Raw genomic sequence first — 16,750 nt, forward strand, 5'->3', positions numbered from 1 at the left:
TATCATGTTTGTGGTGATTTTTCGATTTTCGTCATGTATATGATTAACTGCATGGACAAATGTTGCTTGGTGGTAGACAACAAAATCTTCACATGGCATTTCTGTCGTTTGTACTTCCGAGTTCGAGTATGTCTTTACTTTAATTGGATTCAATGTTTTTTGAATTGTTAGGTTGTTGGGATATGTATTTGTTCTCTTCTCCTCAACTTGGACATTTTTACTTGAAAACTTCAATGCTTCTATCTAAATAAGTTGTTACATTTTTTTTTCTAATGATTGTTTTGTAACCTTGGACTTCTTGACTTATGCAAGTAATTTCTGACCATGATATTTTAAGTGTTGAAATAACTTTGTCAAATTCTTTTGCATTCTTGATATTGACTTCTGACTTTTGTGTTTGGTTATCTTTGGTATATCTTTCAAGTCTAACTTTTTCTCTATGTTTACTATGAAGGTACCCTGTTTTTTGAACCAAGGTAAAATGATAATTATGTTGTTTTTTTGTTCAAACATAGTTACAACACTGAATTGAGATGTACATTCATAATCATCAGTTATTACTTTTAAGTCCTTAATTTCATATTGTTATTGCGAAAAAATATCTTCTCTTTCGCCTATATTTGATTCTAAAATTGATAATTGACTTTTCAAATTAATATTCATGTAATTTTTTTCTTTGTTCATGTTAGTAATGATATTAATCTATTTTCTTTGAATACTTCAACTTAAGGAAATACTATGGAACATGATGAAATTGAATAATATTTATGAGAAGATTCTCCTTCAACTTATTAAAATTGATTCTTGTTCCACCAATGGTTAACCTTTTCCTTTAATAATAATAAGGCTTCTAAAACTTTTCAACTTTAATTGATAACTCTTAACTTCATTTTTTTTACTTATTTTGTTTTTCAAACCTAGTGGGATAACATTTTGTTAACAAATAGGGTTATAGTAATTGCACCCTAATGATCTGTATTCAAAAGAATATTTAAAGTTCTAAGATTATACGTAACTATACAAAGCCAGTGTCACATGAAAGATTATAGAAGTTGACGATACATCTAGTAAAAATGCTATTGTACAATTGGCAATGATGTGAGTTTTTGGAAACAATAACCACATCCCCCTACATAGCAATCATGACTTGCAATGGATTATATAGAAAATTATTGGGGATGGTACGAATTGTGCGGTCAATGCATGGCTTGAATGATGGTTATCTGTAGGTGGAATGTGTGTGTGGGATGACTGGACAATTGCTATGGATGGTAAAAATTGTGCAACCGATTGTATAGTTTGAATGGTGGTTATCCGTAGGTGGAATAGGGGCTAGAGGCAGTGGTGGCTACATAAAGGGGAGTTGGTGGAGACAACAATGGCGACTATGAAAGAGCAAAGACTAGCAACATCGGTTGCGCAAAGGGGAGTTGGTGGCGACTGCGTAGGAGTGGAGACCGACGGGGACTCTAGGCAAAGGGGAGACTGACAGTGGTTGTGTAGGAGGGGAGCCCAGTTTTCACGTTCATGGGTGGCAAGTATGACAACCATGACTAGTATCAATTGGCTACAAGATAATTATATGAACCACTTCATGCAAGAAATCGACAACGAAATCGCGGCGACAGTGGGTTGTTGCTGCTCAATATCCACAATTTTTCCTAGCATTTGTTTTTTTCTTCCTTTTTATTTATTTTTAATATACATGTTTGTGTGTGTGGGGGGAGGGGGGATGTAAATATATCTATCCCTTCTCTCTTCTCTCTCTTCTTTTTTTCCTTAATATATAATCTTTTTATTTTATTTTCCTTGTTAATGGCCAAGGGCCTAAAGATCAACAAGCCCTACAGAGTGGAGAAACTTCAAAAATCTCTCTATGGCTTACAACAATGAAATTTTGACCAAGGGTTGATAACCAAAGGCTAGGATCAAAGAATGAAGCTCTAATACCAAATGTTATGAACAAGTTCATGATTACACACAATATATTTAGAATATCTAGAATATAAAAATATCCATCATAAGATAAATGATATTTATATATAGAAGGTTTGAGTACAAGTGATGTTATGAAAATTACAAATGAGAGCCCCATATAGATACCTAGGGAGTGCCATTTCATAGGCAGTCATGTCATGTCCTTTGAGATATATCTTTTCATTATTATTATTATATAATTATATTCATAACATTGATGAAACCTTTATAGATCCCTTGAACAATAACCTTACAGAATTAAAAAAAACATTGGCTAACAAATTTGGACAAAATAGAATAAAATAAACATGGTCTAGTGAAAAGGATAATTCTAAATCATCACTGTGAAGTTTTAGTACCCAATTAAAGTTTGGCACTACGTACCTACTTCAATAATTCTATAAACATACATTGATACCGATTATAAATTTATTTGAAAATGGACAAAATACAGACCATGCAGCTATCAAAATAAGCAAAAAATTCAGTCCTCTGGGAATTAGATCTTGACCTCGAGAAAAATGACAAGCTTCAAGATCTTTTGTATTTTCCCTTGTCAGACATGTTAATGGTGGTTCAACAATCGTATCGGAATCTGTACAAGTACATTAAAATGCATACATACAAAAACTTTTCTTCAGCCTACAGCACATTTAAGCTGCTAAACAGAAACTAAACTCGGAAACAAACCTGAGAACATAGCTAACACAAATTCCATAAGCCCATAAATTGAAAGATTATGTATAAAAGTCAACCAAAATAGAAGTTCAAGAGCTATACATAATGGCTGAGATGACTTTGTAAAACTGAATCTTTATTGCAAAAATGTTTCTAAAACAATGAACTAAATACAATTTGTAGCCGTTACAAAACCCTTAACCAAGAGTCAAATAAAATTTAGGAATCCTATTTGGATCTGGAGAAAATAACAAATTAGCAGGTAAATTCCGTTACCCCTTCTTGTTAGGCTTGTAAAATATTCTTTATACATTAGAGAACAGGCCAAATTACATTACAATGTACTCACAGGAGGCAATCTCCCTTCAGCCCCAGAGTTGGACCAGGGTGCTCATTTTTCAGCACCTATATTCAAACTTGTTCTACAGCAGCAAAACACGAAATATTAATAAAATAAAAATCTGTTTAACTGTAGTGGTTCATAATCATAACGAAACAGAATACAAAATATATATATATATATCCCAAAAATAGAGCAAAATTGCCCATCAATTACAGTAAAATATGTAGAAACTTGAAAGTAATGATGCATCTTACAATCCAGCATTTGCATCAATCAGGAAAGACATGGAACGAAACTATAACTCAAAACTCTAGAACAGTAATATTAAGATGACGACTAGTTATTGTAGCCAATCATGCCACAATATGTCAGAACCAAAGGCGCTTCAGTAAAAAGTTTCTTTATTTCTGGAAAACCATAAAACCCCAAAACAAGGTAATATTAGGTCCAGATGTGGCAGTAAGAAACAAGAAAACAACCGGAGGCATTATAGTTTCTAAAATAGTTACAAACTTACAAGTAGTCAGTCAACTAAACATGCTTCATGCAGTTTGGACCTTAACTCAGAAATTGATTTGGGGATTTTTGAAATGTGTCTCAAAACACTTTGAATTGTGGAACATATCAAATGGTTGGAATTCACCAACAGAACTAAAGACACAGGAGAAATTTAATGGCCATGCAATATCCAAATCTTTCCTCCCTGATTGAGACTTCAACATCTAAAGGCCAAAGCGCTGATAAATTGCATATGAATTCAACTCTCACATATAAGCTTTATGGAGAAATTAAAATAATTGATCTCAAATGTTAAAGTATATCATTGGAAATTGGAACAAGCTATTTGCTTGCATTACATTATGATATCAAAGACAATTTCCTCAAGAAGTGTTTTGTAATACCCCCTTTTAATGACATCTAAATATTACAAATGTCAAATTGTATGGACCTTGAGATGCTACGTTGATGTGATGCAAATATTTGTACATATTAAAATGTGTGGACCAGTGAATCTAACATTTGTTAGAGGCTTGGGCTCTACATGCTTTAATAGTTGGGAGTCTGGGACCAGGCCCAGTATTTTCCCGTTTGTCTTTATCTCAATCCTTCATTGATGAGAAAAGCGCACACAGAAACACAAAAGGAAACTTGCTAATGGTGGTGAGAATGTGGGGTTCTTGCAAGTGGCGGGAGGTCAGAACTTGTTGAAGAGTGGGATCCTGTTACCCTAGTCAGAGGCCACTTTAGTAAGATATTATTGGATGCCATTAAGGATAAAAGGATGCCCCCATGGTCATGCCATGATCGAAATCCGTGAACCCAGACTCGTGAGATAGATATCAGAGGACTACACAAGTTGCCAACTTGTGCTTGAAGTCACCCATGTTTTAGACATCACCAACTTGTGACTGAAGTTGCTCAAATTTGAGACTAAAGGAAGCCCCCATGAAGAATATAACACTTCCTCTAATGTAAAAGCACGCATGAGACCACTCCACATGAGAATTGAACAAAACCTCCATTTATTGGATGAGAAATGTCTGCCTCTGTGAAAAGAGACATTCGTACAAGGATATTGTCCGTAGGAATTGAGAGAGATAGACAACCATGATTTAACATAGTCGTACAACACGGGGATAGAACATAATGCTTTGGGGACAGAGGAGAAAGCTGTACTATTGTTGCAGCTTACGAACCACATAAAATTTTATAAGAAGAATTAAATACATTTTTTTGAAGCAGAATCTTAAGCAATCTCATTGTGGTTGAACCCATTGCAAACCAAGTCAAAAAGGACTCACTGTGTGTCCATATTGTGTGTAGTAAGAGGTGTTTAACAAAATGCTTGAACAAAGGGGTGGGCGGGCAGGGGGAAGTGTTGAAGAATCTAGGGCACACATAATTAAGTTGATTCTTTGTTACATGATAACAATTTGTGAAGTATTTATACAATTTATCTTAGCTTGATGTTTCCATTATTATTAGTGTGTATGTTAGCTTCATCAAACTGCTATTAAGACAAAAGAGACAAGAACACAAATATTTGGCTTTCTGTCAGGGCCAAAACCTCTCCCTCTTAGAGAGGAAAACCCACACAAAATTCTTCTTATAGAGATTCCATTGATGAATACCAAGACCGTGACCCTTGACACGTTCTGCCTCTCCAAGACCAAGACATCAATCCTCTTTCTTGAACACTGCTGAGATCATTATCTTGCTGTTCCTCTGACACCATTGCATCACCAAGAAATTCATTGCTGTAGCAATATCATTGAGTGTATCATTGCTACACCATGGCTGCCTTTTGAGACTATCACTGAGATAATCTTCTGCACCCATGAAGATCACGACAGCACTTTACTGTACTGCTTCTTTCATTATGCTTAGACTGTAATAATCATGTTAATACTTCTTATGATCCTCGTCATTGTGACTGCCTCTGAGATACATATTCATATCGAGATCACTAGATCCAAATACTGTGGTGACTATTGAGACTGTATGTCTCCTTTTGCAGGGATGCCGAGAATCACTGTCATCACCGAAACCCACTTCATCAACCTGGTTAAGCTGAGACAGTAATATATATATGAGACAGATAACATTCAACATGATCTTCATTGATCCGAGAGAGTAGATCTATCACTGCTGTTCATTGTGTCTAGTATGCTACAGGGATATCATCGAGATCTATATGCCACGACTGCTCCTTGTCATGTGAGATCAATCTATCACTGTAATGCGGAGACTGTCATTATAAGGATTAGGTCTATGCTGAGAATGTATATAGCTCAGACCTTATGCCAATACAGTATCCTTATCCGAGATCTTCTCTGCCTCATCCATCTGAGTTCTGTGCCTTCAATTCATAAGTATGCCGAGGTGAGATCTCTGCTCCAGAACTTAGATCAATGCTGCGTCCTTATTCATGCATCGAGATCTGGCCATGACTATGCCGAGAGTATCTATCCCAGAACGCATGTCAATACTGTATCTATATCCGCAGTCTTCTCTGCTCTATCCATTCGAGAACTTCCCCTTCAAATCACAGGTATGCCGAGAGTAGATTAGTCCGGGTTCTTCTGCTCCTTATACCCATCCAAGGTAGCAGTTGAACCCTAGATTTATCTCTCCATTTATGTGGATCTCTGCTCCTTCAATCACCCAAAAATTCAGAGAGGAATGCGAGTTTTTTCTTGTTCTTTCTGCGCTGACCCTAGATGGGTATTTATAGTGGTTTGTGCCATATATTTGAGCTGACGTGTCTTTCATTTATTTAATTAATTCTATTTGGAGCCGACCTGAAGAATTTCTTCTTGTTTTCGCTTGCAGACTTCTTGGTCTTTGGAGGGCTTCTTCACAACTTTGTATTTACATAAACTCATGAAGAGTTTCAATACATATGACATGACTCTTTGCCATATAAATAAATCCTAAAGACATCAAGAAGAAGTCTTTCATCTAGTGGCACTTCTTGCTCATGAAACTCATGTAGCAAGACATACAAAAATAATTTATTTCCTTTTATTACATCATTTACAAAGATCATGTCATTATAAAGACCGAACCTAGTTACACTTTCTTCAAAGGAAGGGGTGCACAGGGAGCTGCACAAGGGGGACGTGTAGGAGCACCCCCAAATTTTAAGGAAATTCAAGGGGGATGAGGAAATGCTTGTGTGTGTGAGTGTGTATGTTCTATGCTTAGAGCAATTTTACTTCAATTTCTTTATTAGCCCAATATCAATATCTAGTTTAGAAATCACATCATGATAGTAAAATGCAGATAGAACATAAACAATAACAGTAGAAGACCAGCCAAGACAAGAGCACACAAGACATGGCACCAACTTGTGAAAATTCCTATCCTCAAGGAACCCCTACTGCAGCAAAACTGAATTTACTTCTCCTACTTGATTTTAATATACATTATAAAGTTATTTTCTGAATACTGAAGTAAATTACTTCCACAACCTACACTTCTTTAAATTTCATTACATGAAATAGAAAATTGAGCAAAGAACAAGATACATAGGAAAAAATTATTTTTGGACAAAATAGTCCACGGAAAAACCCAATGCAGGAAAATCAGTGCAACAGTTCTGAGGGTTTTCTATTATTAAGCAACAATTTTGAATACAATGCTGGATGCCCTCCCGACAATCCAGTGACAAAGAAAATATAATGGTGGAAAACTGAGTGAGTTTACCTCACTTCACTTGGCAGATCCCAGTTGATCCGACAGCAGAACTGGCTAACCTCGACTATCTTTGCGCTGGCCTTGCATAGGACCTACGTCAGTGTTACAGGCTCTGCGTCAGCTTCTGCACTGTCTCTTCTACCTCTGGAACTTTTGCGTCAACCTCTCCCGGCTGTTCTGTCAGCGCCTCGGAAGTTTCAGATTTTTGGGTGGAGGGCAGCTTCTGCTCTGCGCTGGCCCTTTTGGCTTTGCGTTAGACCTGCGTGGGCCTAGATTGCTCCAGCGTCAGTCCCTCTAGATGCTGTGCTGCCTCCACTAGTGGATCTCTACCTCTCTGCCTCATATTCCCGAATTATCCCTGCCCCTCTGTTGCAGAATGATCCAGTTCGAATTCTCAGCTTCCTAGCCCCAAAAATCGAACTCTGATCAATTCGTTCTCTCCATGTGTGTTTATAAATGAACCCCAAGCCTTCTTATACTTTTCTCGTTGAGACTTCAACAATCGAGATTAAGTCTCTAATCAATGGCTAATATTAAAACTTGACTTGATCTGCTTTCTAGAACATTCTCACCCATATTTTGATTAATACCCATTAATACTTTAATATTCCTTAGACTTAGAAACCCCATTAAAAATATTAATTATTTTAATAAAATACAATCCAGGTGGAATTTGACCAAATGATTTATGGGTTTTTTAGAGCTCCTATGCCTTAGCCTCTTCACCAATTTTCATGGCTACAGCACATCTGATGCTACCAAAAACTAACACCCTCTTAGCGAGGAAAGTGCTCTAGCAATAATGTCCAACTGCATGTTGCTCTGTCTCTGAAGCATCTCCTTTCTGCACTGTTGCTGCCACCAACATTGTGTTGTTGTTTCTACTGTACTGTTGCCCATGACACTGCCACTGCCACTGCCATTGCTGCATCTATACTACAGCTCCCTTTGCATCTGCTGCTAACACTGCCACTGCTAGCTCTGCACTGCATCATTTTCCAATTGCTGTTGCTCAGCAATAGAAAAGCATCCAAAATTTCTGAACTAACTGTGTTCAGCATAATACCATGTGAATGTTGGAATCTGACTACTACTAGTCTCTGACCCTTTGAATCTTCTATGCTGCTACTGACTTCTGCATTGTTGCCAACCTTGCTCTGTGTTGATTAGTCTCTGGTCTCAAGCTACTGCATCTGTCTCTCGAAACAACCCACTGTATCATTTGACACTAAGTCCATCCTGCTATTGCTGAATCTCGGGCTCCCATGGCAAGGAATTGATCTAAGAGGTGGACTCCTGAAGGATCCTACCCACATATAGGCCTCCCGACTATAGTTCAATATCGACCCATTTCCCTCCTGGAGATGCGTGGGCACTCATGGAAAACTCGTCTTCGTCAATTTTTGCTAGAGCAGCCTTAGGATCATGTTTTTCATTCTTATCCTTTTGCTTCAAATAACATTGGGATGCAAAGTGGTCCATCTTGACACATCTGAAACATTTCACCTTCGAAATGTCCTTCTTCTGCTTCTGCTTTTGTTGTCCCTTTGATGCTAGAGCTGCGTTCTCCTCCTCCTCCTTGGTCTTCGTGCCACTCCCACTGCTGCCATTGAGGTTGACCTTAACCAGATCCCTCCTTAATTCTTCCTGTTGAAGGGTTGCCCACATCTCCTCCCATGAAGGTAGTCTTTCCCTACCCAATATACTTTGGATGAAGACTTGCCATTCATCCGAGACTCCATTCAGGGCCGTCCTTACCATTGCGGTAGACTGAGGAGTAAACCCCACTGCAGCAAGCTGGTCTCTGGTGTCCTAAAGACGTTGAAGATAGGAGTTAACCCCTTCTCCCTTCTACATCAATGCCCATTGCAACTTTTGTTCTAAGTACATCTTCTGCTGTTCGGAAGAACCTTCATACAATGAAGACAAAGCTTCCCACATTTCTCGGGTTGTATCTTTGCCCTGCAAGTGTGAGACCACATGATCTTGAACTCTATCGAGTATGAACCTCTTCGCCTTCCCCTGCTCAACCTTGTACTTCTTCTTCTGATCGTTGTCCGCAAGAACATCCACAACACTCTTGATGTAAGCTTCGAGATCGTACTTCTCTAGAACAACTAAGATTTTGGTCTTCCATATGACATAGTTGGAAGCTCCTTCCAATCTGTCTTGATCTCTGAGCCTATGTGATGCCATCTCACCAAAACTGTCGAATTGACTCCTCTAGTCACTACTTGGCACTGATTTGCTGTCCAGCAAGTGAAGAATTCAGACTTTTGGCGAGAAAAGTCCTTTGAGGAGAAAAATCCCCTTTTATGTGTCTTCACTCTTTTCGACAGATTTCTACCTCGCCAGAAACTGCGTCCTTCAAGCACTGCGCTGAGGCTCTACGTCACTCCCTCTGCCTTTGCAAACTCACGAACTAGAAATCGTACCTCTCTGTCGACTCTCTCAGAGAGAGATTTCCTCAGAATCTCTGCTTCCCGGCAAGGATTGCGCAATCCCTTCAAGGGGATTCGAATTGCTACCAAATGCAGCTTTTAGCCTCTCTGCTCTTCCTCTTTCAAAATGAACACTCTAATACCATGTGAAAATTCCTATCCTCAAGGAACCCCTACTGTAGCAAAACTGAATTTACTTCTCCTACTTGATTTTAATATACATTATCAAGTTATTTTCTGAATACTGAAGTAAATTGCTTCTACAACCTACACTTTTTTAAATTTGATTACATGAAACAGAAAACTGAGCAAAGAACAAGATACATAGGACAATTATTTTTGGACAAAATAGTTCCTGGAAAAACCTAATGCGGGAAAACCGGTGCAACAACTCTAAGGGTTTTCTATTATTAAGCAGTAATTCTGAATACAATGTTGGATGCCCTTCCAGCAATCCAGTGACAGAGAAAATATAATGACGGAAAACTAAGTGAGATTAACTCACTTCACTCGGCAGATCCCGACTGATTCGCCAGCAGAACTAGCTAACCCCGACTATCTCTGCACTGGGCCTGTGTAGGCCCTGCATCAACCTTACAGGCTCTGCGTCAGGCCTACGTGGGCCCAGATTGGCCCAACGTCAGTCCCTCTAGATGCAGCGTTGCCTCCACTAGTGGCTCTCCACCTCTCAGCACCATATTCCCGAACTATCCCTACCCCTCTGTTGTAGAATGATCACTCAGTTCGAATTCTTAGTTTCCTAGCCCCAAAAATCGAACTCTGATCAATTCGTTCTCTCAGTGTGTGTTTCTAAATGAACCCCAAGCCTCCTTATACTTTTCTCGTTGAGACTTCAACGACCGAGATTAAGTCTCTAATCAATGACTAAGATTAAAACTTGACTTGATCTGCTTTCTAGAACATTCTCACCCATATTTTGATTAATACCCATTAATACTTTAATTTTCCTAAGTTTAGACTTAGGAACCCCATTAAAAATATTAATTATTTTAATAAAATACAATCCAAGTGGAATTTCACCAAATGATTTCTGGGTTCTTTAGAACTCATGCGCCTTAGCCTCTTCACCAATTTTCATGGCTAGATCACATCCAACGCTACCAAAAACTAACACCCTCTTAGTGAGGAAAGTGCTCTAGCAATAATGTCCAACTGCATGTTGCTCTGTCTCTGAAGCATCTCCTTTCTGCACTGTTGCTGCCACCAACACTGTGTTGCTGCTGCTACTATACTGCTCCCCATGACACTGCCACTGCTGCATCTGTACTACAGCTCCCTCTGCATCTATACTACAGCTCCCTCTGCATCTGCTGCTAACAACGCCACTGCTAGCTCTACACTAAGTCATTTTCCAATTGCTGCTGCTTAGCGACGGAAAAGCATCCAAAATTTCTGAACTAACTGTGTTCAGTGTAATACCATGTGAATGTTAGAATATGACTGCTACTAGACTTTGACCCTCTGAATCTTCTGTGCTGCTGCTGACTTCTGCACTGCTACCAACCTTGCTATATGCTAATCAGTTTCTAGTCTTAGGCTACTGCATCTGTCTCTCCAAACAACCCACTGCATCATCTGACACTAAGTCCATCTCGCTACTGTTGAATCTCGGGCTCCTGTAGCAAGGAAATGATCCAAGAGGTGGACCCCTAAAGGATCCTGTCCACATATAGTCCTCCCGACTACAGTTCAATATCACCCTATTTCCCTCTTGGAGATGTGTAGGCACTCATGGCAAACTCATCTTCGTCAATTTTTGCTGGAGCAACCTTAGGATCATGTTTCTCATCCTTATCCTTTTGTTTCAAAGGACACTCGAATGCAAAGTGGCCCATCTCACAACATCTGAAACATTTCACCTTCGAAATGTCCTTCTTCCGCTTCTGCTTCTGCTATCCCTTTGATGCTAGAGCTGCGTTCTCCTCCTCCTCCTTGGTCTTCATGCCACTCCCACTGCTGCCATTGAGGTTGACCTTAACCAGATCCCTCCTTAATTCTTCCTGTTGAAGGGCTGCCCACATCTCCTCCCATGAAGGTAGTCTTTCCCTGCCCAATATACTTTGGATGAAGACTTGCCATTCATTTGAGACTCCATTCAGGGCCGCTCTTACCATTGCGGTATACTGAGGAGTAGACCCCACTGCAACAAGCTAGTCTCTGGCATCCTGAAGATGTTGAAGATAGGAGTTAATCCCTTCTCCCTTCTGCGTCAATGTCTGCTGCAACTTTTGTTCTAAGTACATCTTCTGTTGTTCAGAAGAACCTTCATACAATGAAGACAAAGCTTCAAAAGTTGTATACTCAGTGGAAATCTTTAAAATACTTCAAAAACGTAAATGTCCATTGTAAGACATGTAACTATATATTGAATATTGTATAAGAATTGATATGAGATATGAGATGATTACAAATGAGAATGAGGGCCTACTTATATACCCTAGGCAGGTGCCCTTTCATGAATGGTCATGTCTCTAAAACATGCCTCTTCATTACTAATTAACTAACCATTAGTTAATTAATTATTATTTATTACTATTATATTTATATTTATATTTATTATTTTTATATGAATGATATTCATAACAACCTTGTTGGAGATTCCTTTGATAGCTCCGACTGACACCTTGGGGGAGAGAGTGGAGCACACACCCGTAGGGCCATCCATTGACGAGGTGCCAGGGGGCACAGAGGTGCCATCTGTTGTTGAGGTATCCATTGATGAGGTGTTCAATGTTGCGTTTGAGTTTTCAAGTGATAACAACACACAACAGGTTGATGAGGTTCCAGGAGACATATCCACCTTTGATGAGGAGCCGATAGATATAGAGGCATCTAGATTTGTGACAGAGTTTCTAGACGGTAGCTACCTATCGCTGATTGTTGAGGATGTTATGCATGATGACCTATCTGTGGAGGGGTAGTTAGTGGCTCATGTTGAGCCCATGGTGGAGAAGGATGAGTAGCCATCCTTGGAGTCAACCATCGATGAGGAACAGTTAGGTGCACTGACAGCTAGCAGAGTTGTCGTGCTTTCATATGGCAGTCCCCTTCAGGCATACATCAATGGGGCTTGCAGCATTATTGGGCTGCCTCCTCGTGTTGGTGAGAGAGAGTCTGCGTTACCTAGGCAAATTACATGGTTTGGCCAGACTAGCAAGATGATGCGACATGAGTTGCCTAGGTTGCAACATTTGCGGGATGGAGGACTTGTTCTGTGTATGGTTGTTTGTGCATTCGATCCCTCTCTCAGGGTTGGATGGCGAGAGATATTGAATTGGTAACTGGTGGAGTTGGCTAAGAGGTTAGATGCATCCATGGCCACAGATCAACAAAGCCTATGGATTACCAAAAGGATTCGAGGGCCAAACTATTATTGGGATCCAGATGGGATTCTCCATCACATCGTGGTCGGTAGTCGGTAGTAGCTACATGATGGACTCGGTGGTTGGGTGCACACACCTTTTCATATCCCCTTCAGAGTTCCTGACAGGATGGATTGATAGGAGAGCAGGTAGAGTTCATGAGTTGTCATGGCATGTTGGGCGTACATGGGTTTGTAGGATGATTAGCCTACTCTAGTAGGAGTTGGTAGGAGGAGGTGGCATCGACAAGCCACCAGATAGGGTATTGTATGGAGACCATGCTCTCTCACTAGTACATTGGACACAAGAGCTACTGAGGATAGGATTAGTAGTGTCATTCACGTTAGCATGTGAAGGGTTAGGCTGCTCAGGTCTATCTTAGAGCAGTTTACTACTTTTTTTCTTATTAGCCACACATTAGCAATCACATATACATTAAATAAAGTGCAGATAGAACATTAAATGATCAACAGAAAACAAGCTAAGACAAGAGACACAAGATGTGGCGGCTAGCCAGGGACAAACCCCAATGCGGGGAAACCCTTTGATCAAATCTTCTTTTATCTTCAATAGTTCAGCAGAGAGAAATAGTACCAAATCAGAATTCTGTAATTTTATATCAGCAGCAACAAACCCTAGATCACCAAAGTCAAACTTGGTCAAATGAGTTGAAATTGACCTCCAATATGCTTGGTCAATTTCTGGTCAACTAGCCTTCGAACAACCTGAAGAAACAACCCTTGAACAGCTCCAAAAACACAGTCAAACTTTTGTTGACTGAAGTCTACCTACTACCCAAAACTAGGGCAATCAACGCTAGTCAAACTTGTGGACGGATTGCCTCGATTTTTGTGCAAAAATCTGTAGCCTGCCTAGGAGAAGCAGCCACACCAAAACCGCACCCTTGATGAGTCAACGCTTGGTCAACACAGGTCAAAGAGACCTTCAATAGCTTTTGCGTCCTCCTTTCAACATCCTCCTTGCCCTAATGCGTCCTCCTTCCCATCTGTGAGCTGCTCCTTGTATAACCCAAAGCTAAGGAGAGAGAGAAGAATGAGTGAGATGAGATGATGAGAAAATGAATCAACCTCTCTTGTATTTATATGATTCACTGGGCATGTGTGCCACACATTTAACTGTTGGTCGACCTTGACAATTTGTAAAGTAAATACAAATAAATTCATATCTTCATAAATACTTGTCGAAATCGGATGATCTTTAGATCAATCCTACACCTCTCGACAAGAGGAATCTAGGAAAAATATCAGCTGCCATAAATGAGGTGACCCACATGGAGTTTGGCCCTAGTTGCCAATTTTAACACTCCCTCTCAACTAGGGAGAACTCCATCTGCAATCCGTCTGACCGTCGCTACTATCCCAGCCATCAAATGCATTGCCCTGCACTGCTTGGCCCTGCTTTGCTCTGCTCGAACTATGAAGAAGAAGAAATGATCGAGGATGTATCATACCATCCTCCACTGACCCGAAGTCAGTCTCAGAGTGTGTCATACCACTCTCATTGATCCCAGATCAATGGAGGTCATCCTAGCATAGGGAGTACGGTAGATACAACGATGCGTCCATCGATAGTACTACTAATGGTCCCTAACCCCATTTCCCTACTCATTGATCAGATGAGAGGTACTTCCCATGAGTCTCAGACTGCATGGGTAGGATGCCTCGACAGGAGAACGAATCATCTTGTCCGACAGTCGCCACAGGAGAACTAATCATCGTGGCCCACAGGAGAACAACTAATCATCCCGTTCCACAGTCGCCACGAAGAACTAATCATCCTGGCCCACAGGAGAACTAATCATCCTGTTCCACAGTGGCCACGGAGAACTAATCATCCTGGCCCATAAGAGAACTAATCATCTTGTTCCATAGTCGCCACAGGGTGTCACAGGGGGGGGGGTTGAACCTTTCACCCTGTACATAGTGCACCACCAGGGGATGGTGAGTCGCCCTGTGGTCGCATGTCGCTCTAAGAAGTACCTCGCGCCCCCCTTGGAGCTCCTAGAGCTCAATACATCATACTTGACCCTCATAAGAGGGTCTCTGAACAACACCAAGTCGTTCTTGGAAAGTCAAGAATTTGACCTTTCCCAGGGGTTTCATCAAAATGTCAGCGAACTGTTCATCTGTACTGATATGGTGGAGCCTTATTGCTCCCCGCTGCACCATATCCCGAATATAATGGTACCTGATATCGATATGCTTGGAGCGATCATGAAATATGGGATTCTCTGATAAACAAATCCCGCTCTGGTTGTCACACAGGATCACGGTGGTATCTAATGTAAATCCAAACAACTCATTGAAGAGATTTCACAACCAGGCCGCCTCACAGGAGGCCATACTAGCAACAATGTACTCTGCCTCGGCGGTGCTCAAAGCCACCGACTTCTACTTCTTGCTTATCTAGGATATCGAGGCAGATCCCAAAGAGAAACAACACCCGGAAGTGCTCTTTCGGTCCACCACACTGCCTGCCAATCAGCATCAGTATATCCAAGTAGTCTCACATCTCCGACAGTGTATCTCAACCCATGAGTGATTGTGCCACGAAGATATCTCAACAGATTCTTGGCACCAATCCAATGTGTGTGGTGAGGCTCAACCATATGTTGACTCAACGTGTTGACTGCAAAGCATATATCCGAACGAGAGTTCACCAAGAACATCAATGCTCCGACAAGTTGACGATACTCGGTAGCATTTCATAAAACAAGTCCGACAGCACTACCGCTTAACTTCTTGAAGTCAAGCTCCATCGGGGTAGTCACGGGCTTGCAGTCCACCATACCGAATCTCTCCAATATTTTCACCACGTATTTTCCTTGAGATAGGAAAATCTCCCCTGGTTTCTGCCAGACTTCCAGTCCTAGGAAATAGTGCATCAGTCCTAGGTCTTTCATCTCAAACTCGGAAGCCAACTCCCTCTTACATTTGAGAATGAGAGGGTCTGCACCTGTTAGAAAGAGGTCGTCAACGTACAACACCAGTATGAGAGGTTTGTCATCTTCAACCTTAAAGTAAAGGTTAGGGTCGACTTCACTCCTAGTGAATCCCAACTTCATCAGGTAGCTATAGATTCTCTCATGCCATGCTCAGGGTGCCTGCTTTAGCCCATAGAGGGCTTTCTTCAATCTGCACACGTGAGATTCTCGATCATGAACCTCAAATCCTTCGGGTTGCTCCACATAGACCTCCTCTTTGATCGAACCATGCAAGAATGTGGTCTTGACATCCCATTTGATGTAGGTTCCATCCTTGCAAAGCAGGAAGGGCTATGATCGAGCGGATGGTGGTATATCGGGTAACAGGTGCAAATATCTCGTCATAGTCTATACCTTGCTTCTAAGAAAAGCCACTAGCAACAAAACGAGCCTTATACTTTTCCACACTTCCATCAACTCCATGCTTTATCTTGTAAATCCATTTCGAAGTGACAACTGCTTTGTCCTAGCGTCTAGGGACCACATTCCAGACATCGTTTTTCATGATGGACTCGTATTCCTCAGTCATAGCATCCTTCCATACTTGATGCTTGACAGCTTGTACAAATGACAAAGGCTCATTTTGGATTATCATGCTCATGATGGTCAAGTATCCCTGGTACCTGGTCGGCTTCTTACTTTCCTGAAAGGTTCCCCTGGGTGCAACGTGCCCTTCAGCATCATCAAGTGTCCCCCTTAGCCATGAAGGCCTCTTCCTAGAAGA

General features: G+C 40.7%; 1 protein-coding gene across 1 annotated transcript in view; it reads right to left on the reverse strand.

Moving 5' to 3' along the window:
- Positions 1–2,770: 2,770 nt before the first annotated feature.
- Positions 2,771–16,750, reverse strand: part of LOC149228023 (Transducin/WD40 repeat-like superfamily protein) — a 394,377-nt gene continuing 380,397 nt past the window's right edge. Inside the window, exon 14 of the mRNA XM_089378042.1 lies at positions 2,771–3,077. The gene's annotated coding sequence lies outside the window, so the exon portion shown is untranslated. The remainder of the gene's footprint in view (positions 3,078–16,750) is intronic.

This window comes from Pinus tabuliformis, chromosome J, assembly GCF_031772625.1.
Source record: "Pinus tabuliformis cultivar Carrire ecotype Pingquan chromosome J, CPIR1, whole genome shotgun sequence".
Lineage (NCBI taxonomy): Eukaryota > Viridiplantae > Streptophyta > Pinopsida > Pinales > Pinaceae > Pinus > Pinus tabuliformis.